Source organism: Plectropomus leopardus, chromosome 5 (genome assembly GCF_026936395.1).
Source record: "Plectropomus leopardus strain MGB_pleo_1.0 chromosome 5, ASM2693639v1, whole genome shotgun sequence".
Taxonomy (NCBI): domain Eukaryota; kingdom Metazoa; phylum Chordata; class Actinopteri; order Perciformes; family Serranidae; genus Plectropomus; species Plectropomus leopardus.
Window position 1 is genome coordinate 12,309,456 of NC_142180.1, and position 25,026 is coordinate 12,334,481.

The window sequence follows — 25,026 nt, forward strand, 5'->3', positions numbered from 1 at the left end:
CTACCAAAGTTAGACATGCAACATCCAGTGCTTTCATCTAATAGCCTGGAGCTATGCCATTGACTAACAAATAAGGGGCTGACTTTGTGACTCATGCAAACTTTATTTAGGGCTGTTTTGGTTAAGAAGTTGATAATGCTATAAAATGAGACCTGAAATATATTAAACTTTTATTGTGGTAACTGTCACTGTCAGCTTGTTATTTTAAAGTAACAGTGTAAGATTTAAGGGAACATAGTGGCATCTGGTAGTGAAATTTGAAGATTCCTTCAGTGTTCATTGTTCAAGAGATTTGAATTTAGAACCAAATCACCTGCAGAGATTTCTTCCTCTCCAAAACAAAGGGACTAGGTGATTGAAACCGGTAAAAACACAGAATAAAGTAGTTTCACTTTACAATTCAGTGTTTCTGTGACACTTTGTCATATCAGAGAAGGGCAGCTAAAGAACGACTTTGTTATTTAGGTATGAGGACTGTAAGAGCTCAGTCATTTGGTTCAAATAGTTAATAATCATGTGAACAAATAGTTAAATTTTGGGGGGAGGAGGACGAAGGTAACTAAACCCTTTATTTGATAAATTCTCCCTGTCTCTGAACTTGTGGAAATATGAAGTCAGTGAGAGTTGCAATGTATTTCAAAACAGAAGAAAAAAATTACAGATTCAAGGATATTTTTTCCTCAAAGGCTCTCCATTCTGCCAGAAGCAGAAGGCAGGCATAAAGGGAAAAAAATAGATTAAAATGCAGTTTAGGAGTTCTTGAGATAGCACTCCACAACATTGTGATGCATGTACCAAAATAAACATAACACTGTTGAACTTTGTATTATTTTTTTTTTGACTCTTTGTTTTGCAGTCTGATCTGGATGACAAAGAAGGTCACGAGTACTTTGATGGGACCCTCAACATGTTGCCGACACAGATGAGAGGCTTTTGAGTATGAAGGAGAGATGACAGCAGTACCTAGGTTTATATTTATCTCTATTTGGGCACTTATACAACCTCATATCTCTCTGTGCAGAACTGCATCCCAGTCTTCATGATTCTAAAAAAGAAGAGTTGCAACAACTCTTTCTACAAAACTACCTTTTGTAGAAAATGCATAAACGATGCAGTAGAACAGCCTGACAGTCCAAAAGTCCAAAGTGACATCCTTAAATTGCTTATTTTGTCCAACAAACAGCACAAAAATACACAATTTATAAGCAAGAGACAGATAACGGTTCTGTCGATTCAACAATCGATTAATCAGCCAATAGTCGTTGCACTAATTGGAATCAGAAACCTGTTAGTCTCAAATTCCTGAGCAGCACACAAACAGTTTGATGTTATGAGGTTTCCACAAAGCAAAAAAAAGGAGGTTGGCTGAATTTTGCATTTAACTATGACATTTCACTTTATCTATGTGAAGCAGGCACTCAGGCTCCCATACATTACTCTCCCCACACACTCATGCCTACTTCCACTGCTGATTTGCATCGACAACATATTCCTCGCTGCTGTGCAACCATTTTTCCATCGGCCCCCTCATCATCTCTCTGCACTTGGAACAAAGGGACTTTTTGGCCTTTAGATGTGTGTCAGCCCTCAAAATGTGTCTGCGCCATGCAGTCTTAATTATACCGCATTAGCCGCCATATCACGCGGAAAGGCGTCTGAGTAAAAGGAGTCACTAAACACATTTGGCCTGTAGCTTTAATCCTGTGGGTGTTTGGAGTCTGGCTCCTGTGCGTGAGTGTGTCAGTGAGTCAGTGTGTGACTACATGGAGTTGCATGTCAGCAAGTGAGGGCTTGTGTGTAGATGAGTGTCCTTGTGTATGGATATGTGTTGTGTGTAGCTGTGTGTGTGGTATCCTTTTTTATGATGTGACATTTGAACTACGTACTCAAGTGTATGCAGACAGTCATATAAATGCATATTACTTGGCTAGAGGGTCTATATATAGGTGTGTGTGTGTGTGTGCATGTGTGTAGTCTCCAACCAAGTGCATGCATCTTGTCAGTCTGTCGGCCCATGATGCATACCATTTGATCCACATTTCTCAGTCAAATTGCAGGCAGTGTCATACAGACATGTATTGCCCAGGGGTTTCTATCCATCTCTTTCAATCCTCTGCTACCATGCAGCTCTGTGGTCTGTGAACAGATGTAAACCAAACAGGTCATCTGAAATTAATTTTCTCTCTGTCCTTTGAGATTTAGCCAGCAGTTTACAATGCTAACTGATAGGGTTTGTTTCTACACTTAATCTCCCCTCCTGTTAAAATTATCTTTCAAACTGCTGTGTAATCTTCCAGGGGATTATTCCTGTAAAAACAGCAAGGATATCCTGCTGCCTTCATAACCCCTGCCACCAACTGTCTCCTCTCACACAAAAAGATGATAGGAGTAGTGATCTAACTTTCCTTTGACGTCATTCGGCATTATGTTTTGGGATGATTAAGTAGAACTATTGCTGTGGTCTATCTACACATCTATAGTCAGTCCCTCTGGGAGTTTACAGGTTATTTGGGGAGATTGTAGCAGTGTGACTCATTGCAGCTTTTCTAAAAAAAAAAAAAAAAAAAAGGTGCAAAAAAAAAAAAACTATGTTAAGCATCCATTTTCAATGAAATCTGAGGAGCAAGTGAAAATTTCAAAAGTAGTCTTTTTTTAAATATATATGTTTTAAAATTTTTGCATAACTGATTAAGAATTGAAGGTAACCTGTTCCAGTGACAGTAAAACCACACTGTTCTGAATTTACACTGCACTAACAATACCACAAAGCATGGATATTTAATCTAACTCACCTTATTTTTTTTTTTTAGCATTTGCAACATATTTGGATGCAACAGCCTCTATCACTGATTTTTCTTGTCTTGTCAATGCATTTCAGCCATTCTTTGGGTGTGTTTCGCGGGAGTTAAGTCTTTTTCAGTCAATGACTTCCATGAAACAATTTACCCCCACTTTCATGCAGAACATCAAGGCATTAACTTGGCAATTATTTTTGTTGGTAAATGTGAGAGATGTTGGAACATTCACAACCAGAAAAGTGGATACAGTGATGTTGTGTGGGGGACTGTTATGATTGGTGAAACTCAGGGGAAACTATTATGATTGAATTTGCAGAAAAAATTGCAGTGGTTGGAGAAAACAGCAAGTAGAGGAAGGAGGATTAAAAGGTTATTAGATAGATAAAGAGAGCTTAAATGATATATATAAATAAATGACACCTTAATAATTTAACAGTACTAATGATAATACGTGACTAAATATTAAAATGAAATTTAAAAAAGAGTGAATTTAACAGTGTTTAAATACAGTCTATGGTAAATAGACGTACATTGTTGATTTTGATGAACAACCAATTGTTATCTGGTGTCGTCCTCATTGTCCAATGAGATTGTTTATCCCGCCCATCATGTATCAAGTTAGATTAAGTTGGTAAGGTGAAAGGGCAGACCATCACACTTGGTTGAACCTGAGGGAGAAACCGGTACAAAGCTGCGTTAAAGTTAATGTTGAGTTAGCATGTGTTGGTTCATATTTAACGCTGACAATAGAAACCACAGTGTGGATAAAAAAGGGAGTGCACCGGCCGGAGCAGCGTAAGCACCGAGGTCGACGCCTTTTACAATGCGAATATGCCCGCTGGTGAGTTGAATTAGCAGCGAGCCGTGATGCTAATTTTCGCTATGTTAAACATCATTTACTTATGCTAAAAACATTAGCGGCTAATCTCCGCTAGCTTCGGTGCTAAATTAGGTCCATGTTAAATCTCAGTCGATTATGCTAGAGCTGTTGGCAACTGACAAGCATGAAATTTAGTAAGATTAAAAATGCCAATACTGCCAATACTCAGTATGTTCTGTTATGTTAGTTTAGTAACGATAGTTTACTGTCAATAATTTTGTCTTTATACACATTTTTATTGCTGCAACCTAGCTGCTCCTTAAAGTGTGCTTTGCGAGTAAATTTTACTGTTAACATGGATATTTTTATTTACTGCCTATAGGGAATGTATGGGTATTTTAAAGGTGCGCTGAATGTACTAAATGTTTAGTGTTTGTATTTTATATTATGCACCTGAACCTCAAATGATAATTAGGGTAAGTGTATCTTCGTGTAGCTTAAGCTAGTTATTTTGTTTGGATATGAGTGAAATTGTGATGGTGAAAAATAAGTTCAACTAGCCTGCAAATGTTGTACAACAAAAGTTGTGAAATAGAGCATTGGGTTAACTATATTAGCTGTGTTTTTTAGCTTATAGAAGAAGCATAAAGGTAACAATCTGGTCTCATTTATAGGTACGTTTTTCGGAGGCCCTCTGAGACAAGTCATGACTTTGGAAAAAATCTCAGAGCCATTGGAGAAAGTCAAAGTGATTTAAAGACAATTTAGGGAGAACCTTTTTCCTGCACTGAATAACAAGGCCATCCCACGAGAGCCAGAACCTGCCACTGCAGTGAGGAGGCTTTGAGCTGAACGCCTACAGTAGGTTTTAACACACATACAGCTCTGAGGATATATATATATATATATATGTGTATTTTAGATTCATGTTTGTACAGTTTATTTTTTTAGGGTGTTTTCGAAGTGATTCTGTGAATATATTTACATGGCAATTTGAACTTAGTTATTGAACTTACCATGGGTATTATGCGTGTTTATCACTTTTTCTAAGAATTCAATATACGCAATCAATATCCTTAATTTGAGTCATATGTTTCTGTTCTCTATGGTCTTCCATCCTTGTGGCTACCGTGGTTACCATTCTTAGAGTTTTCTCTTGTCTTGTCCAATCTTTACATGTACATGTGACAACATCCCTTTTCTGTACTTAGTGTTATTTATTTCCTGGCTTGACTACACAGCACCTGTCAGAATATCCATGTAGGATTATATCCAATTATCCCACTGCCATTGCATGCAGTGAACCAGTGTTCACCCAATGTGCTGACAGAGCATTTCACATGGGTCCACTTCTTTTTTCTAAATTATATCTTTATATGCTGGTCTTTTTTTGACCTGCAGCTGCTGCTCCTTGCAGCTGAAATTCACCCATAGATGTATATAAATACCCATTTTTTATTGATAGTTGATTTTAAATTAATATATATATGTATATATTCAATGAGTATAGAATCATAAAACATCTGTTGTCAATTCCAAATGAGCTGCGCATGTTTGTGAAATTGCTTGTGAAACATATAAAATATAATCAAACTCCTCAATACTGTATCACAAATGTGTCTGTCGATGACTGCTTTTGACACACTGCTCCTTAAAAGCTTCATCGAGACACTAAGTGTGACAGGTAGGTGATGGAGCTGTGGCACAACCGTAGCTGCATCCAGCAGACATCCAAGGGAACATATTGTAACAATGACAGTGTGGAAAGTGCATGAAATGTGGGTGTAGACAGTGTGTGCACAGAGCAGTCATAATTTGTAAAATGACTGTGTAATCTCATTGAACATGAAGTGAAATGATGCTTTAATAAGATGTCCACTAGAGGCACGGGGTCAGTTGTCTTTCCTGCAGGCACTGTAAATGAGTCTTGTCTGAAAATTAACTAATAGTCTCCAGTTAAATTCCTTTTTCAAGTAAACATGTTGGCCCTATTCTGTACTGCAGTAGTGGATAAATGGATGCAGTCTGCAGTCCTCACAGTCATCTAATTTAGTGGACAGTCTCTGTATAATAACACAATGAAGAGACAAAGAGTTAAAACTCTCCTGAAATCTTCTCAATCTATGCAAATAAAAGTTTTAAAAAAGAGTTAAAAATGGTTGAGGAATATACAGAAACTAACTGGAAAGGACCTTTGACCCATTTTTGAAACCATTTTCTGGTCTATAAATAAGGTTTTAGTGTGAAGTAACTGCAGCTTCAGCACAAACTGACCCAGTCACAGGGTCACTGCCTTTTCCACCAGCCAACCCTCCCTTAGGGCCCAGGGAGAGATTTGTTTAAAATAAAAATGGATGGCTATTCCAACGGTTTTCAGCTCATAGTCATTTATTGTAAATGGGTGGATGCATTAACACTGAGGGGGAGAGGTATGAATCACTTCTATGGCACTGAAATAAAACTCTATTCCAGTCTTTTCCATTCTCATTGTCTGTTTCTGTCTTTTTGTGCTGCTAACGTGGGTTTTTCTCTGCTTCATTCCCCATGCAGTATTATTAGTCTTAGTTTTGGCTCTTTCTGTTTGCACACAAAGCCCACTGACTAATTCAAAGTTGAAATTGTACGCATTTCCATTCATGAATGTTCCCTCATTAGTAGAAAGCCATGTCGCTGTGAATGAACTGCTGTAATATTCTGGCAGCTGTTTACTTGCTTTTCTGCAGTTTATGTTGATTAGTCTCTACTGAGAGACAGACAAAACACTCTGGAGGATGTCAATTTATGGGTTTTTTCCTCCAACACAGACTCCTTAATTAAGCACAGTCAGCCTCTTCAGCGTTGATTTACTATAATAAGAATTAAGATCTTTATTCCATGAATCCAGGATGCCAGTAAGTACTCCTCAGAAATCACTTGGGTTGCCACCTGCTTGTTTGCTTGTCAAGATATGGGCACCCGATAAACGAGTGCTAGGGGTGTGATTAAAATCGCAATTTTGGATTGTCAAGTACCTTGATGGAGTGGAAGGAGCTCCAGATAGTTTCAATTAGATAACTTCCATTGAGGAATCAAAATATTGACTTCTACATTTAAAAAGAAAAATAGAAAAGGCAATCACTCTTGTCATATATAATCTCAGAGAAACAATAGTTCTTCTTTAATGGTTTTTCATTGTTAAAAGGAACTTGCATGTGTTATTCTGTTTATATATCTTGTAAAAGCTGATTAAGCAAGAAAATACAGAAATGCAGTGCAGAAATACTCTAACCTACTTTAGAATAGTAATAGAATAGTAATACATGTTATTTCATTTAAAACTGCTGTAATTCAAATTTCTTTGGGGGGAATGACTATTGATGAAATTACTATGTGTATTATGTAATGCTTTACACATAGTAAGGAATTCACACATTGTTGTCTCCAGGGAAGGAAATTAACTTTTTTGTCCACCTGCCTTTATGGCTGGTGATAAAAAAAAATCTACCACCCACTCAGTAGATTACTATTGTTTTGTTGGCTGATGAGTGAAGCAAATATAGCAGCCACTTGCATATTTTACCAGCATTTGACTAGTGGCTGGTGCTAATTCCCAACCCTAGTTGTCTCCTGACTCTTTCTGATTGTTTTGATAGACCCAATTGACTTTTTCTGCACATGCCAGTGATGCTATTTGTTGGTGGACTCACATTGTGAAGAGAAGCTGGTGGAGACAAGACACAGAGCTAAAAGGGAGGGGGAAGATTCAGTGCAAATGTTGCTTTGTGTCTGTTGGATGTGCAAATATGAAGCTGTTTGGTATATCAGCATTATTAGGTGATAATATGTCATTCTATCTATCTATCTATCTATCTATCTATCTATCTATCTAGCGCTTTTCGTCTCATCTGCCTCGACCTCTCTTGGTACTGCTCTGTCATTCTACAATCATTCATCTCAAAGAGGCGTTAACGTCTCCACATTATCTCAGGGCCGTCTTTGCACCAGCCGAGTGATGGATGGGAGGGACTGTTTGCGCTGGCAGATGAGTGGAGGTCTAAGGTCTTCTTTATCCATCCACTACCTGTCATTCCCTCACATCAGGTCTTTCATATGTTGTTTCTTTATTTCTCCCTCCCTCTCTCTCTCTCCGTCCTCCCCTCCTGACTTGTACGCTTTCATTATATTGTGCCAGGGTTAAAAGGTGAGAGCGCTCAGGTCCCCTCCATATTGCCTGGCGCTACAGTGCGACTAGTCATCGATCTGGCTTTTAAACTGACTTGCAGCCCACCCATGGGTCTGTAACAGTGACACTGAAGAGTCACATGGGGGCTGAGAGATATGGTCAGTGTCCGCAAACTGATGGACTGTCTGAACACTGTGGCAGCGGCTGTCTGCGGGGAGATAAGCTAGTGTAGCACAGTCGTGTCAACTCCACAGACAGGCCCCTCGGCAGATGCTACTGTAGGGAGCTCTGAATTTGTTCTATTTAATTAGCTTTTTAAGTATCTTTACTGAAAGAATTCTTTTGCACTATAGCCTTTAATTTCATTAGGATTCTGATAAATAGAAAATAGTGAATAAAATATGATGTGAAAAGCACACCAGCTGCATATTTATGTCTTTGTTGTTTTCTTTATTTACATATGACATGCAAGATTGATTAGTGACAGCCCCTGCCCCCTCAAACTCTCCCTGAATCCATTTTCCTGACATGTCATGCATTACCGTAGAATAATTATTCCAAATCACTCCTCCATTCTTAATGCATAAGATTGATATTTTGTAAAAAGAAAAACAGTTTCAAGCTAGCAGCCATGCACTCTTATCTTCAGTATTGGTATTGATCCATGATGTCAGTCAAGCGGTTTTCCCGAACTCTCCCTCTGGCCAGTCAACACACCATGATGATATGTCCATCGGCCCGTTCTGAATTTAACCTTGTCGCTTCTCTTCCATGTTTATGGATGAGAAATATGGAAAACATGGAGACACAAACTGAATATAAATCGCTGTCATCCAAAAGAAATCTCGTATCTCCTAAAAAAGTCATTGGATTGAAACATGGTCACATTTATCACAGTGCAATCTGAATATTTTGGCTTTTCTCACGTGTCTTCAGTGTGTAATTTTGGTTTCCAGCATGTGCAGTAAACAGAAAACAGGCAAAAGTGGCGACACAAGGTTTAAATTAAAATTCTGAAATGGTTACAAGAGACTGAAAAATTACTGTCTTGTTTTGGCTAAAGAGGAGACAAACTATTCTGTCACCAGGAGTTAACCCTAACCTTGGTCTAACAAAACTCTGATTTGTAATCACGGTCATTGAATTTGTTTTCCAATTCACCTTTGCAGTTGCTTCTAGTAATGATTTCTAAATCCAATAACCTATCTTCAGCCTTTACTGGATGTGTCTTTAGCTCACTACACAGCTGTGCACATATATGAAGAGGGCAGAAGATGTAGTGTTGAAAGTGGATGTTGGTTGCATCAAAAAAGACATCTGGGGCCAGTTGCACCAACAGGACTTAAACCTAGTCTGTTTGCGCTGGCAGATGAGTGGAGAGCTAAGTTTGACCTCATAGTTATCCTGATTGCTCCAACACGGCTTAAGCCTTCTCCTCGCTAAGACCAGGTGTAAGTCATACACCAAGTCAGAAGCAGGCGTACAGTCAAAATCTCAGTTGCATCAGCAGCTTGATACACAGAACAAGAGCAACAAAAATTGAAAAGCAACCTGTGTTGACCTTCCTGCTAAAGTCTCTTTTTTATCTAGCTAAAATACACACAAGACAACACAAGTAACCACATAACCAAGGACTCAGGCTTCATATGCATTGTACACATGTAGCCTGGATGAAATGAAATCAATCTTTCCATTCAAAACACAGGCAAGCCTGAATAATGTTTTTTCAAACCACATATAGCTTAACCTTGCTCAGCCCTGCCTCTGAATACACTATATGCAGACATTCCCATGTGTAGTACATACTCTATAATGTGCAAATGATTGCAGCTGAGCAAAAGGTCAATCCACTTTTAGATTTCCATTCTTAAAATTTATAGATAAGCCAGTGGAGAAAAAACTGTTGCATCTTCTGATATTCAAGGTCACTTTGTGCCAGCTTCTCTCATTAATGGGAAGTGGTTTATTGGCTGCAGAAATGTTTAGAACCACAGCTCTGCACTCTTAAAATGTCCATATCATTTTTTAGCTACATGAGTTGAGTTCTTCGCGTTTTTGTGTTTGAAGAGCCTACACATATAGAAAAAGGTGAAGGCTTTGACTGTGGTATTACAGTAACCACAGAAAATACCTCCCCAGTATTGATCAGTTACATTTAAACCATTATTTGACATCATTTAGTTAAATGATGTGGTTTGTTGATTACTTACATGTTTGTGATGAATCAACGAGTGGTCATTTATGTAAATATGTAGATTAATGTTTTTTAATGGTTAGTTTATTATAGCACAAGAGCGAAAAGATTACCTGAGCAAATCAGCACTCAACAACCAGCCAACTTCATGAGCATATTCACAGTGACAAGGCTGCTTTTACAGGGGCGTGATTATTTTCACATATCATACCTTATTGCTGCTGGAAAAGACGTACATTTCTGTGACATGAGTTGCTAAATTACACCAGTGGATTTGACTTGGTGGATTTACCCTTGTCTCTAATTTATAGCTCTTAGACTGTTGTACACAATATTAATTAAAGCATTGATTAAAAAAAATGCCTTGGGATTATGCTCAAATGAGCATGTGCACTCTCTTTCAGGTTTGTGGGCATTGTGGGCAGGCAGGCGGCAGATTATTTATAGAAGAGTCAAAGCAGCTGGTTTGCAGCATGCCTGTACTGCTAATGAGGCCTCCTGTGTGTGTGTGTGTGTGTGTGTGTGTGTGTGTGTGTGTGTGTGTGTGTGTGTGTGGAGATTAGTAATATGCTATGTGTTTAGATGTGTCAGCGCAACTCCTGAGAGTGTTTTATTCTGCATGTGTGTGTGAATGTGAAAGAGAAATGGTGCCAGAGAAAATTTCTCAGAGTAGTGAGTGGGGAACATTTAACCGGTCTTTGTCCAGAACATATTTTAAAATGAAAATGAAAAAGAGACAAAAAAGACAATATTTTACTAATTTTACAGTCTCCTCTGGGACATTTTGGTTAGACTAGAAATTTTTACACACATCAAAGCTTTGTAGAACTTGAAAAGTTTAAAGAGCAAATGGATTACTTGATTGCGCATGCCAGTGATAGATATAGATTATAAGCAGATGACGCCACAATTTTCAGTGCAGACTGAAAACTGTTACTGGTGCACAGCAGTTTCTGCCAGGTGAAATCATGACTCTGGCTGGTACATGGTATTTTAGAGTTTCCTTTTAGGGGAAAGCTCTCTTTAAAGAACAGTCTCTGGGTGTCAGAGCCCTGCATCCTCTGTAAAATTTTTGTCAATGCACTGTTGTGTGTGTGTGTGTGTGAGTGAGTGTGTGTGTGCGAGCATGCACGTGTGTGGGAGCACACCTGTGCTCTAACGTGTCTGTCAGTGAATCCCGGCTTGTCATTGTGTCAGTGTGGTTCTCTCTGTTCCTCTCTCTGACCAGCACCTTGTCCAATTACAGCATCTCTCAGGCTGTTCTTCTCTAAGCTGCCTGTTCAATTCCCTGTGGTGTGTCATTTTTATTTCTGTCCTAGATCCACCTTTGTTCTCTGCTCTCTGTTAATCGCCTCTAGGTCACACTCCGTGTTCTCTTTTTCCCCTCTCTGTCACTCTGCACTCCCTCCTTTCTCCAACTGAATTTCATGTTGTGTGCATATATATATGTATATACACACATATGTTTTTATCTATTCTGTTATTTCCTACATCTTTAGTCTATAGAGCAGAAGTTTTTGTTTCTTAAAGGGATGATGAGATATAAGATCATTGACAGCCTGGGCTCATGTATGAAAATATCAATTTAGAAAAACAAACAAAAAGAAGACTGCAAGTGAATGGTGTTTAACAACAGACTACATGTACTGAAAGTTTGTCATCCTAATCTGATTGTCTTCACAGAGAGTTTGAGTTATGGATTATATCTTTTCCTCAGTTTGCATTGTAACACATTGAGAGGAAGGATAAGACATAAACAGGTGGCTGGTGTGTACATGTGTGTGCAAGGATATGTGCATGTTTGTGAATACTCACACATACGCAACACTGTTTATGTTTACTGCACATGTTATTCTGCATTCTCATCTTCGTATTCAAAGTCTTTTTTTGCTTTTCTTTTCATATAAGTCCGATTAAGCTCACTCTAATCGGGTAATACACCGCACAACACAAGAACAAATACTGTAAGTCATGCTCCATGTCTCCTTGCAGCATTTGCTTATAGCTGGCTTCCTCAGCCCCAAACTAGGATTATTTCTTAAAGTATAAATTGAGCTGATTATACCCTGACACAGAGAGTTCTGTGTGCAACCAGATTAAATTTAACAGAAAATATAAATTTCAATCATGCGCTGTATTTCTGTAATCAACTAAATACATGAACGTTGTGTGCACCAAGAGTTTGGGACTGTTGGTATAAGAAAATACCTGCTTCTGATACTTGATAGATTAGTAGCTATGCATTGATGATCATAAAAGGGCAGTTTTTCGTATATTTGTGGACAGGTTTAGTCTGCAGTGTTCACCTTACATAAGTGTACAGGATTAATACAAAATACATGATCCGGCTGTTGCTGGAACTACAGGCTGTACTTCTGCCTTTTGCATTTTTATATTTCCCAACACCCATGCTGCCACTGCGGGCACAAAGAGTATAGAAGCAGACCCCCCAACATGCTAATTTCTGCTGATATCACAGACCGATATATATATATATATATATATATATATATATATATATGTTTGGGGTTTTTTTTACCAACCAAGATTCTATTACTTAGTTGCCAATTTCTTGCCTCTTATGTCTTCAGAAACACGTTTTAGCTTACGGTTTATCTGTAGTATGAGATTGTTTCTCGCTGGCCAGAAGCGATTGTTTCACCTGTGCAAGTTTCCATTATGCCCCCCCCCAGTGGGAGCGTCTATTGGTCTGGTGCAACTTGATGCATTTTGGTAATTGTGGGTTTTCTAACTCTTGAACAAAAGTATCCTTTTTCTCTGTTTTATCTTGTCATGTAGCACCAATTGAAAACTTATTTGCATATTTCTACCCCACAGACATCTTAGTTTTATTAAAAGGCTATCTTTCCAGCAGTGAAATTATTCTTTAAGTGGAAGCATTCTGCCAAAGCATCCATTATTTTTTTTCTTTTGTGTTCTGATGTTATTCTTGAATAGTGACTTTTTTCCTCATATCTCTAAAAACAAATATAATCCTTCAGAATGCAATGCCAAATGTCAAGAAATCATGGACCATCATCAGTACTAAAAAAAAAAAAAAATCTATTTTTCTATTTTTTCAAAACACTTGAAAAGTTGACATTTGAATGATGCACGTTTTTGGCAAGGCCTGGGTGGTTTGGCAGTAGTTGTGGTTCCATTTCCTCTAAGCCCTTATTTTCACATGAAGATTGGATATCATCAAAATTCATCGCCTTTGAGAAATTTCCTCCTGGCAATTTCTCCAGTCCATCTCTTTTCATCTTCCCATCAAATAAGATGGACAGAGACGGAGAGAAAAAGGGAGGAACACGAGCTAATTTGCGCTCCTCTATCTAGATTTTAGTGGGCGAGAGGAAGAAAGAATTCAATCATCATAAGAAGATAACCTTTAGACTGCAGCTGTTTGCCTGCAGAGTAATTGTTTCCTTGAAAACTTGTTTCTCTGCTGATTCTTTGGGTTTTGTCACTTCTATCTCTCCTTCCTCCTATTCATCTGCCTCTTTCTCTCTCTCTGTCTTTTCTCTTCAGTTTTCCCCTCTCTTCCTTTTCCTCTCCCAAAATTCTCACTCTCAGTCTCACACACTCACACACTCCCTCTGTCTGCTGTTCAAGCATAATTGGGAGTTTTACAGCATTTTGGTCACAGTAATGACTGCACGTACAGCATCCACACATCTTTATTTTCGTTCTCCCTTCTTTGCCATTTTTTTTGCTGTCAATCCTCCGTTCTTTGTCTCTTTATTCTCACTCCTCTCTCTTTCTCTAAACATTACACCCTCCTTTTCCTGCATTTTCTCTCTATTTCAACCTTCTTCTTTTACATCATCACCCACCCTCTGCTCTCTATCCTCGCCCTCTGTTCTCTGCCTTGTTTGATGACGCTTTTGATGGAAGAGCAGTCTGAGGAATAGCTGATGGATTCCTCCTTCCCGTGAAATGCAAATAGTTTCATCTGTTATGATGAAAGAAACACAGTGATCCTCTGCCATCCAACACATTACTATTTTTACACTGATTTGAATACAATGAGTGTCATTTGAATATAAGCCTGATAAGCAATTTCCCACACACCCTGAGGTTTGGTGGCAGACTGTCATGGGGAAATATATATACAGCATAAAATTGTGCAAGATTTGTGTTTCAGTTTGTTTTTGGGATTTTGAAATTCAATGATTTTAGGCTTTTACATTCACTCACAGGAAACTGAGGAAAAAGAAGCAGATATTCAGTTTAGTTCACTCAAAAATGTGTTTTGCTTATTCTTACTATATTTGGATGTTTGACCTTCACTGTGCAGAGTTTGACACGAGAGGGCTGTTGTCACATCCATCTGCTGAATGGACAAAGTTTTGTCTATGCTTGTCTTAAATCTTAAGATGTGCAAGAGTTAACATGCATCTGGGCTAATTCAGAAGCCAGTTGTAGTCTGATACTGTAGTCCTGACTATTTTATAATTCATAATCTATAGTGCATGGCGCAATTGCAATTAGGACACGTTCAACTTCTTGTTAGCTAGCTAAACGGGCAAAAGTAAGAAATAAGGGGAGAGGCAGTCCCTTAATTATTCATAGATATGTTCTGGGCATAAGCTCTATTACAGTGTCATCTCCTATTCCCTTAAAAAGTCAGGTGCATCAGCGCCTGGTGCACTGCAATCTATTTGACAGATCCTGCAAATTGCAGAAGTGAGTAGTTTTCTGCAGTAAGAGGAGTTATGCCACTGCAGCAAATACTTTGGGACATTTAAACAGCAGAACTTAAATATGTAGTCATAAAATTGAGGAAACAGAACTAAAATTTTTGCATCTGAAATCATCAGTGAAGTTATGCTGCTCCATGTGCATAAATGTGCAAAGCGTCTCTGTAAATGTCAGACAGCAGCTCTGCTCTGCTCTCTGCTATGTTAACATTTTAGAGAATGCCATTAATATTTTCCCCATTAATTATGTATTATTGCACCCACAACCTAGCTGTGCATCCCTGTGTGTTTAAGAAGAAGAATGTATGCGCGTTGTGAACCTGACTATGTCGGTGCATCATGCTATCTCAATAATGTGTCCTTTAAAAAGAAGGAAAATACTATTCTACTTATGCATGAGCAGTGGTCTTACAGTGAAAATTAAGAAGCTCTACATACCCCTCCATGTCACTTTTGGACACTCAGGGACGGCGTGTCAATTTACAAAGTGTGACATGAATTGTATCTTTATTAAAAAATAAATTTTCAAAATAAAGTTTTCAAATGAGTTTTATAATTTATGCATGTTAAATGCATGCAGTTGCTTTTCAAAATAAATGTGAGATTTATTTCCTTAGGTTAAGGCAGCAAAAAAAAAAAAAGAAAAAAAACATTGCTTTGCTTAAAATGTAGCATCATATGACATACATCACATGACACATGCTACTGGTCCAGTATGCTACACATAGCAGCACACTAAACTGTTGTTAAAATAGTTTGACTGACTTTTATTTTCATACAAAAGAAGAAGAGGGGAATCCTTGGTGAAAGTTTGTTTATTTGAAACATTTTGTGTCCACGGAATGAAACTTTTGACATGAATTCCATTTGCATATTCATAGATTCTGGATGTTTTTAACGAGGGAGAAGTAGTAGATATGTAGAGATGATAAATTTTAACTCGGTGTATGGAGGGATCCTTAAAATGCTGTAGAGATAACAAATTAGAGACATGGATGGTGGACAGAATGAGGATATGAACATTTCACAACGATTGCAACCAACAACTTATTTGGCCATTAAAAACCTTTCCTCATTATGTTAATGAAAAATTTAATCCAATTAAGACTGTATCTTTCATAAAACACTTGCTGTTGCAAATTCATAGTATGTGACTGCAGTTTTTAGGAAATAATGTTGCAATAGCACACCAACAGAAGGCATGACTTTGAGGTTTTTGATAAACTAAACAAATTTGACTCTGACACATTTTCCTTATCCACGGTAACATCCATAATGCGACTAATAGGGATCATTTTAAACCAATATGAATGTCTACCTTCAAAGACAATTCTGATGTGAGTGAGAAATCTTCATAATATGGCTATCAATTTTTGCTGCACAGCAACACCTCAAGAAGTAGCAAATGCAAGATTCAAAGGCAGATTGTCTCAGCAGAGCAAGATTAGCCTGCAGTCAATTTGTCAGGGGAAAAACACAGAAAACAATCAGCCACACCAGTGGAACTGCACTGTGGGCAATTAATCACTGTGATTTCCTTTCTCTCCACACCTGTGGTTATGTGGCTATTATGTCCTTCCACCCTAAATCCCCCCAGCAATATTATTGTATCACTGGACACTTGGTGCAATTTTTCTTAGTTGTCAACGTTTCAGAAATGCAAGAGAAGTCAATAATGCCTCCAAGTGTGCTAAGAGGTAAAAAGTGAGATTTAAACACCCCAATCATTTATGTGATTAGTTAAATTCTCACAAAGTGGTGTTTCATCCATCTCAATCAAACATGTCATTAAAAGTTTAGTTGATTTACGTGACTTTATTATTTAACCCTTTGAAACCTGGAACAACATTACTTTTCTTGTGCTACGTTCAGACACCCTTGAAACCTGAGCTAAATGGTTTGGTTTCTTTTGAAAACATGGCTAAGAAGGCAATGATAAACTTGACAAGACATGTCCCACAAATTGCAAGATATTAGAAAAAGACCTGAACATAAGCTTTTAAAAAAAGGGAGTGAGATGGAGACAGACAATTATTAGAAGATAATAATTATTATAATAATTATATTATAATATAATTATTAAAAACTATATTTATTATTAAAATGTTCTCTTTTTGTGCTAAATTTCAGGTAATTTTCTTTTAACTTTTAACTGGTAACTTTTTTTCAATAAATCAAGCCAATTTGTTGAGGTTTCAAAGAATTAAAAACAACTGGAAAAGTGTAGATTATATGACTTTTCTAATGATTAATCCTTTAAATGACCAATACCAAAGTTATAGCAACCAACCATGTTTGCAGATCCACCACTGCAGGAAAGAGATACTGTGGCCAAATATGGGTAAAAATAGATTGAATCAGATGTCACATTATTAAGCTCCAATTCTGGGGCTGATGTTCCGGTGGTGTAGCGATGGGATTGGGGCTAGAAGAGGGCACGAGGCTGGATGCCTGGATCAGTGCCCTGGCTCACTGCTAAATCCCATCGCTCATCCCTATCAGTATGGAAGAGATGAAGCAGGTCTTTACCCCCCTCCCAGAGAAAGAAAGAGGGAGAGTGATAATTAAATGTTTAAATGTGAAACAGGCTATTAGTGAACCACTAAAATACAAACATTTTAAGATGCATGCAGATTAAGGACGTCTTTGATGGGCGAGAACCGTTGCATAGCAATGGTGCTGCCACATACGTTCTATTGGTGTGCATTTAAGCACCAGCCTGATCTCTGACTCCAGTCCACACTTCACACTTTCCTCTTTCCCACCGTTGGAGGGCTGACATGACTTAGTCAGGAGCCATGGAGCCAAGCCCCAAAATGCTGCTCTGGTTTTAAATAGATGGCTGAGGTTACGGTTAGCTGCCTGTCACTCTCTCTACCTCCCTCTGCTCAATTCTCTCATTCTAACATTGTTTCTTTCTCCCTTCCTCCTATTTTGTAATATGTGTCTCAGACTGCCTGCCCTTTACTTTCCCTGTCTTTACACTCTCCTTTTTTCATATCTGTCTCATTAGTGGATGTGCCCTGCTTGCCCATGGCAACTTGATGCCATCCTGTGACCCTGTATCTCAGCAGGCCCCTAATCAACACTGCAGGTGGCTCAGAATAGAGTAGCATCCCTTTCTTTCACCCCACCCTCAAGATGTTCCCTCTCCCTATGTCGATGCACCATCCCTCCTTTCTTACCTCTCCTCTTCTACATTCATTTGCACCATTAGGGGTTGATGTTTCCTCTCATCTAGTGCGCCACATTTTAATTATAAGTATGTGTACACCACACCTGTTATCAGACTCAAATTAGTGACATATTGTCAAGATGAAGGGACAATATGAGCCACTAATAGTAAATGAGGAGGAGTCTGTAGCACCTATTAGGGGATACTGTTTAATTTTAATAAGAACTGCTCCAAATCTAGACCCAGAACCTTCTATAGATGGCACTCCAGCGCATGTGAGGTTTTCATGCAGCAGCAGCGTAGTGAAAACACCAAAGCAGGACATGCAGTAAAATGGAGCTGGAGCTATATCTGGGCCATATATCTGTTAAAGCAGCTTTATTTGGCTCAGTTCAGGCAAGTTGGGGCCAAAACAAAGTGTGACAGAGACAGATTAAAATGGCTTTATCAGCCACGTGGAGCAGAGGACCATGGAAATCCCATGGTATTATTTTCAGTGATTTCTTCACCTGCTTCCTATTTTTTTTTTCTTTGAGGTCACATTAAATGGTGCAGATTATTTGAGTTATAGATAATAAAGCACAAAAGGAAGGTGTACATACTGGTGCCAGGTTGCCAAAATGACTAATATACTCAAATTGCTTATTTTGCCCAAAAGCAAGAAACTCCAAGGTTTATGAAAAATAAACATAGCATTGCATAAAATAAATCAAGTTTGTAGGATGACTAGTAGGGGTGTAACATACTTTTTTACAAGGATACGATGCATGTTACGATACATGGTTGGCGATACAATACAAGAACAATATGGGCTCACTGAGAGCGATATGATACGAAACAATGCCTAGAAATTGAAATATAGTAATTTGTTTTTGCCAAATATAGAAGAAACTAAAATTCATATTTTTCTTTTTAGTATGTGTGAAATAAATACCTGGATACAGGGCAGTAAAGGTTAGGACTCAGCAGTTTTTTGCAAGGCAGTCAGAGATAAATCAACACAAGTTAACAACAACAATGAAATAGGAAATTGCCATTGTATTTGATCCTGCATATGCATATACAGGATATGTGTATGTAAGTGCAAAAAATACATCCACATGCAGGGCCTGATGCTGACTTTTTACCCAAGGCGCACATGTGCTCCTAAGATAAACAATTGTGGAAGCACATTAGAACTTTAGGGCCTCTATGAAAAAAAACCTTCCTACATATAATCTTTACACTTGCACTTCAGGGGAAAACACTAGCGCGACATTTACAAAATGCTACAGTTAAAATATGATGCATTATTATTTAATAAGCTATCAAGCATTGAATAAGAATTAAAAGGTCCACCTTGAACAGATTTTAAGTAAACTGAATTACATTGTGCAAAGAATTCCTCTCCTGAATGCACGACTTTGACGATAATTTTTTATTATATCTTTGTGCTACTAATAGTTTTACTAAAGATAATTTGCACTCATCTATTTCTTGTTGAAAATGTGAGTGATGAACTTGCACTTTTGAGCCCTGACATAACGTTTGACTAAATACTAGGTGCAAATTCTTAGTGTCATTACAATCGATTTATGCCTTGAAAAATGATTTTAGATTGATACATGTCACACTAGAAAGACGACTTGCTGTTTACCTGTCAGTGTACTATGATTACAGGAATATGAATTGATACATTGATACAACAGATGTATCACTGATGACTGACACCTGTGCCCAATAGCATGCTTTCTATTGTCTGTTTAGCAGTTTGCATATCAGTATTACCCAATAAACTGCATACATAGAGCTGTGCATGGCGATCTGCTGAATCACACTAGCTATCTGCGCTGTATGCTATTGTTTCTGTGAATTGATACTGTAGTTTATGGTGCTTATGATTTGTGTAAGGTGGAGGAGGTATCTGCTGAGTGTTAATAATATTTTCTCCTCCACTAATGTAAACAAGATGGACAAAATATTGGAAACATCTTTGAACTAAATGAAGTTTGGTGTACTACCACCACTACAAAGTAAAACCTCTAAATGCCCCATAGAATCTAGTTGATACAAAACTTCCAAAGTAGGAGTAAATGCACATTTTTAGGGTCATTATTACAGGGCTATTGCAATTCACTAAGTCATAATCCAAAACAAAACATCAATACATCATCTCTGGTATTTCTGGCCACTCAGTGTAGATCTGAATAGATGAAACTTGACAAACTTTCTCTCTGAGAGTGTTGTGCTAGGGAAGTATTATCTTTAGAATCTTTGAATCAGATTGTGAGTGACATTACACTAATCAAAAGATAATGTTGATAATATTGTTGAGAAGGTAATCAAGGACATCATCAGGAGTCCAGAGCACGCAGTTACACGCTGCTTGATTGACCAGTTCACTGAAAATTCTTGCATATTTGTACACTGAGTCACAGATTTGACCTTATTATTTGAATGCATTGTTTGCTTAACCAAACTGCCAGTGTCTCAGTATATTCTTCTTGCTTTCCTCCTTTTATCATTCAATCATCCAGCATGCACATATACACCAGTACAGTAAATACACTTGTTTGAACCACTGGAAACATTGCTCCATGTTAGTCATTTGCATGATGCTCAGTAGAGATAAGCATGCAGCACATCTGGCATCTGTGCTGTAGACCAAGCATTGAGACTTCCAGGTGAGGCTACTATTTATAGACATTTTTGTACTTAGTCTCTCTTAATAAGGCTTGTAGCACCCAATAATGTAATAATTTACTGAAAATGTAATAAAATTTACACATTCTTTACTTAGGTATTTTTTTTACAGATTTTTACAGGATTGCAGAACCTTTTCACTGTTTTTGCCATTTGTCTTATAGAAAACCTCTGTTACTTGAAGTACTGTTTACAATATCCACTTTATTTTTGTAAGAATTTTTGTACTTCTGAGGCACTATCCTTACTTCTGTTGTTCTTCTGCACAGGAAATGCTCAAAAATTACATTATATCTTTGCTTTTGTCGTTGTTGTTGTTTTTTTTAAATCAATTTAGTTTTGCTAAGGGACTACAAAACCCATTCAGAAACACTTCCATTATAAGCTTTACACCGCGACATTTATACCGCGATATATACCGTTACCGTGAAGCGATTCAATTTATACAGTGATATGAATTTTGGGTCATACTGCCCAGCCCTAGGTTCTTTGTTTATTTAATCATTAATTTGGCTCCCCTGAGACAAATAGGGAGATGAGGCTGTAGTGCCCCTTTTCCACCGAGCTCCAGTGCTTAAGTTGAACTGCCACCGCTGCTCCGACGCACTGCCATTCCGAAACTCAGATATTGATTTTGAAGTCCATCTTCCTACATCAAAAATATAGGCCTATTAGTGATCAGCGGGTCGGCTTTTTTTTTTTTTTTAACAGCCGCCATAGGATTTGCACTGTATTCACAGTAGGCCTAAAGATGATGACACAATTTCATAAAAGATGAATTGGGTACCAAACAACCATGATGACTCTGTAAGGTCCAGTGCTGCTCAAAAACTATACCAGAATTCCAGCTCAGATATATCTGAGCTGGAATTCTGGTCACCGAAGGAGGTAAGTCCATCACACACTCAGCAGGACCAGGATGTCCCTGAGCATGTGCATATAGCTGTATGGTATAGGTCTGCAATTCAGTCATTCTGTTGTTTCAAATCCAGTGTAGGCTATATAACAGTCTTGGATTCTCAAGGCACAAAATGTAGAACTCTATATTACATTATCTGTCAAGTTTTACATTATATTTTTTTAAAAAAAAGACCCACCTGAAGATGTAATAAATCTCCAATAATGTAATAAGGTATTACGTTATGGGTAAAAATCTTATTACAATATCAGTCAGAATATTTTATTACATTATTGGTCAAGTTATTGCATTATTGGGTTTTATTACATTTTCGATTGAGTTAAGTGCAAATGTTATTGCATTTTCAGGCATTATTACATTTTCAGTAAATTATTACATTATTGGGTGCTACAAGCCTGCTGGCTACCTAACCCAAATATTAACACTGAAGCTTGATGTCATGCTCTGTCTGCAACATATAATGGCCCTAATGTCTTTATTTGTGAAAGGTCTGTGGATTCATGCTGTTGGAGATTTGTGCATGCTTTTTGCAAGAAATGAACTGGTTCAACAATCTGAAATGCAACAGAAGCCATGTCACAGTGACCTTAATTGTTGACCATCAAATTCTAATCAATTCATCATTGAGTCCAACATTTGTGCCAAATTTAAAGAAATTCCCTCAAGGCTTTCATGAGATATTGAATTCACGAGATTGTTAAGGACAGACGGACAACCCAAAAACATAATGACTCTGGCCGGCTATAGCAGAAACATAAAAATCATGATCTTATCTAATAACATTGGTCTTTTTAACAAAAATGCATGATCTTACTGATATTTCTGATAATCTACATGCAGGATTGCGTTCCTGTCAGAAAACTCTTTGTCCTTCAGGTTTAATCCTGCGAAGGTTGGGTTGTAATAAACCCTCATTGCACAAGACTTAATCTGTTTGAACAGTTGGGAAAATGAGAACAATGTTGTTGTGCGATGTCCACTGGGTGACTGGAGCAATCAACAATCACACATGTGAGGCTTGTTGAAGATTATTTGAGGGGGATAAGGACTCTACATTCATGGTGCCAAGAGCCATAGTACCAAACTCTATGACATGAATTTTTAAAAAAAACTAAACTAAATTTGAAGCAAAGCAAGCAATGTTTTCAAAAGCTGTGTACCCATTAAACTCTGTCTTCCTCTTTCTTTCTTTCTCTCTCTCTCTCCCTCCAACTCTCTCTCTCTCTTTCTCTCTCTCTCTCTCTTTCTCTCTCTCTCACACACTCGCACACACACACACACACACACACACACACACACACACATTGCTGCCTATTTACTTGGGAGCTCCAAACTAAAGACAAAGCCTCTGTCAAGTGGGATTTAGCAGCGACATGGGCAGAGTTGGCTGGAACTGTGAGTGACATCATTTGGAAGTGGTGCCTCTTCTGCATGAACAGTAGGGTTATAAAAGGAGCTGAAGGAGGACAGGGAGCAGTGTGATGTGTTAGACATGTTTAGTGAGTGTGAGAGAGAAAGAGAGAGAGCGGGAACGAGCCTGTGTGTGTGTGTGTGTGTGTGTGTGTGTGTGTGTGTGTGTGTGTGTGTGTGTGTGTGTGTGTGTGTGTGTGTGTGTGTGTTTATATGCCCTGCCTTGCATGATTCTTGTCTGTCTGTCTGTGAGACTTTCAACATGAGATAAGCCTGATGGATGCCATCACAGTTGTCTGGCAGGTTTATAATCATAGTCATTACTGAGAGATACAGAGATACAGAGAAAGAGTGGAGACAAAGACACTCAGCTCATTCCAGGTTGTACACAATATTAACAGCAAAGCAATGCCATCCTTGTCAGAGATCTCACTTGTGTTCTGTGTACCCATTATATCCAACATTCGTGCTCACACCGGGATCACGCTTGATCTGTCATTCAGTTTTTGTGCTGAGATTTGTTTGTCGAGTCCTATAGAAGGATCCCCTTCTGCAAATAGTGATATAAGACTATTTAGACAAAGTACTTAATTGCAACATCCCAGACAAACCAGCAGAAAATGGGATAACAGTTGCTGTAGTTTTTGCTTGGGCTTTCAGTGTCTACACAAACTAAATTAATTCTTCTCCACTTGCATTTTGCTGTAACAGACTCTCTTGTTTGAGCGCTCTAAGATCCTCACCTCAGAATGGGAGGAACAGGAATAGACCAACTTGCATGTGCCAGTCAAAGCTGCTCTGCACCGACTCTGTCTCTACTCTGCCCTGTCTGTCATCTGCAATTCCACGGAGGCCCCCAAAAATTGTCACAGTCTTTCTATTAATCTGGGTAAACACTTCCTGGATGCTCACTGAGCTGGGCCATTATGATGACAAAATCAACACAGCCCAGAACTGCAGTCCATCAGTCAATATGCATAGGGGCAAATTTGATGGAAATGCAAACAGCTGCCGTGTGATAACAACTTATTGGGTTTTACCCCCAAAGAATGATGTGCCTCAAACTGTATGAGTGAGGAGTCTTGTAAATATTTTGCCAAACTCCATATTTGGATAATAAAGGATAATAATAATTCTTCTTTGTACAACCATTTCCATAAATACATCCGTATGTTGATTGTATTCCCATCGCTAATGTTTGCCAACCAATGATTCTCTTTTTTTTTTTTTTGCTGTTTTCAGATGCAAATTCTGCTTCACTCACATATGAACTTTGCTATATTGGACGACTGAAATTTTAAAGCCCAACAACTTAAGGGAGTATCATGACACAAAATCCCAGAGGACATTACTTGAAAGAATTACTAAAAACACTTATTCGAAAGTGGTCTTTGATGCAACAACAAACACATTACATGGAAACAGACAAATCAATAGAAATGAACTCCGTGGTCATGGTTCAGACTCGTTGCCTTAAAAGTAAACCATTGACACTTCTCACACAGCCACCTAAACTTTTGTTTCAAAAATCAGCTTTATTTTGCCTAAGGTCAGCTGTGGTTGAGTAGGTAGAGTGATTGGTCCACTAATTGGAGGATCGGTGGTTGGAGCCCCAGTTTGCTTGTCAAAGTATCCTTGATCAAGATATTGAACCCCAAATTGCTCCTGATGGCTGTTTCATCGCAGTGTGAATGTCTAAAATACTGAGTAGCAGGTGGCACCTTGTACAGTAGCCTCTGCCAACAGTGTGTGAATGTGTGTGTAATTGTGACTCGTAGTTTAAAAAGCACTTTAAATGGTTGTAAGACTAGAAGGGTGCTTTAGAAGTGCAGGTCTATTTGCCATTCAGAGGCAGGGGAAGATTGTTCCATAATCCCAGTGTGGAAGAATTAGGTTTTTGCCATTTTACCTTAAAACAAGGAACACTGCATGATGTAATTTTTGCTTCTGTTTTGCAATTATGTTGGCACCCAACCATGTCAATCTGACATATATTCTGGGGCATTTTGTAAATTATATCAAACATTTGGTTAAGTTTGAATTGTTTAACAAGATTTTCAACAAATAATATCCCAATGTACTTCATTTGTGCAAGTATCATTGTGCATGTATCTGATAATATTATTTTGCACTACCCTTAACTTATGTACAGTGTGAGGGGTA

General features: G+C 38.1%; 1 long non-coding RNA gene across 1 annotated transcript in view; it reads left to right on the top strand.

The window, feature by feature from the left end:
- Positions 1–3,455: 3,455 nt before the first annotated feature.
- The window catches only part of LOC148189534 (uncharacterized), a 29,813-nt gene continuing 8,242 nt past the window's right edge, over positions 3,456–25,026 (top strand). The window contains exons 1-2 of the long non-coding RNA XR_015776522.1: positions 3,456–3,639; positions 4,293–4,479. This is a non-coding gene — a long non-coding RNA (uncharacterized LOC148189534). The remainder of the gene's footprint in view (positions 3,640–4,292; positions 4,480–25,026) is intronic.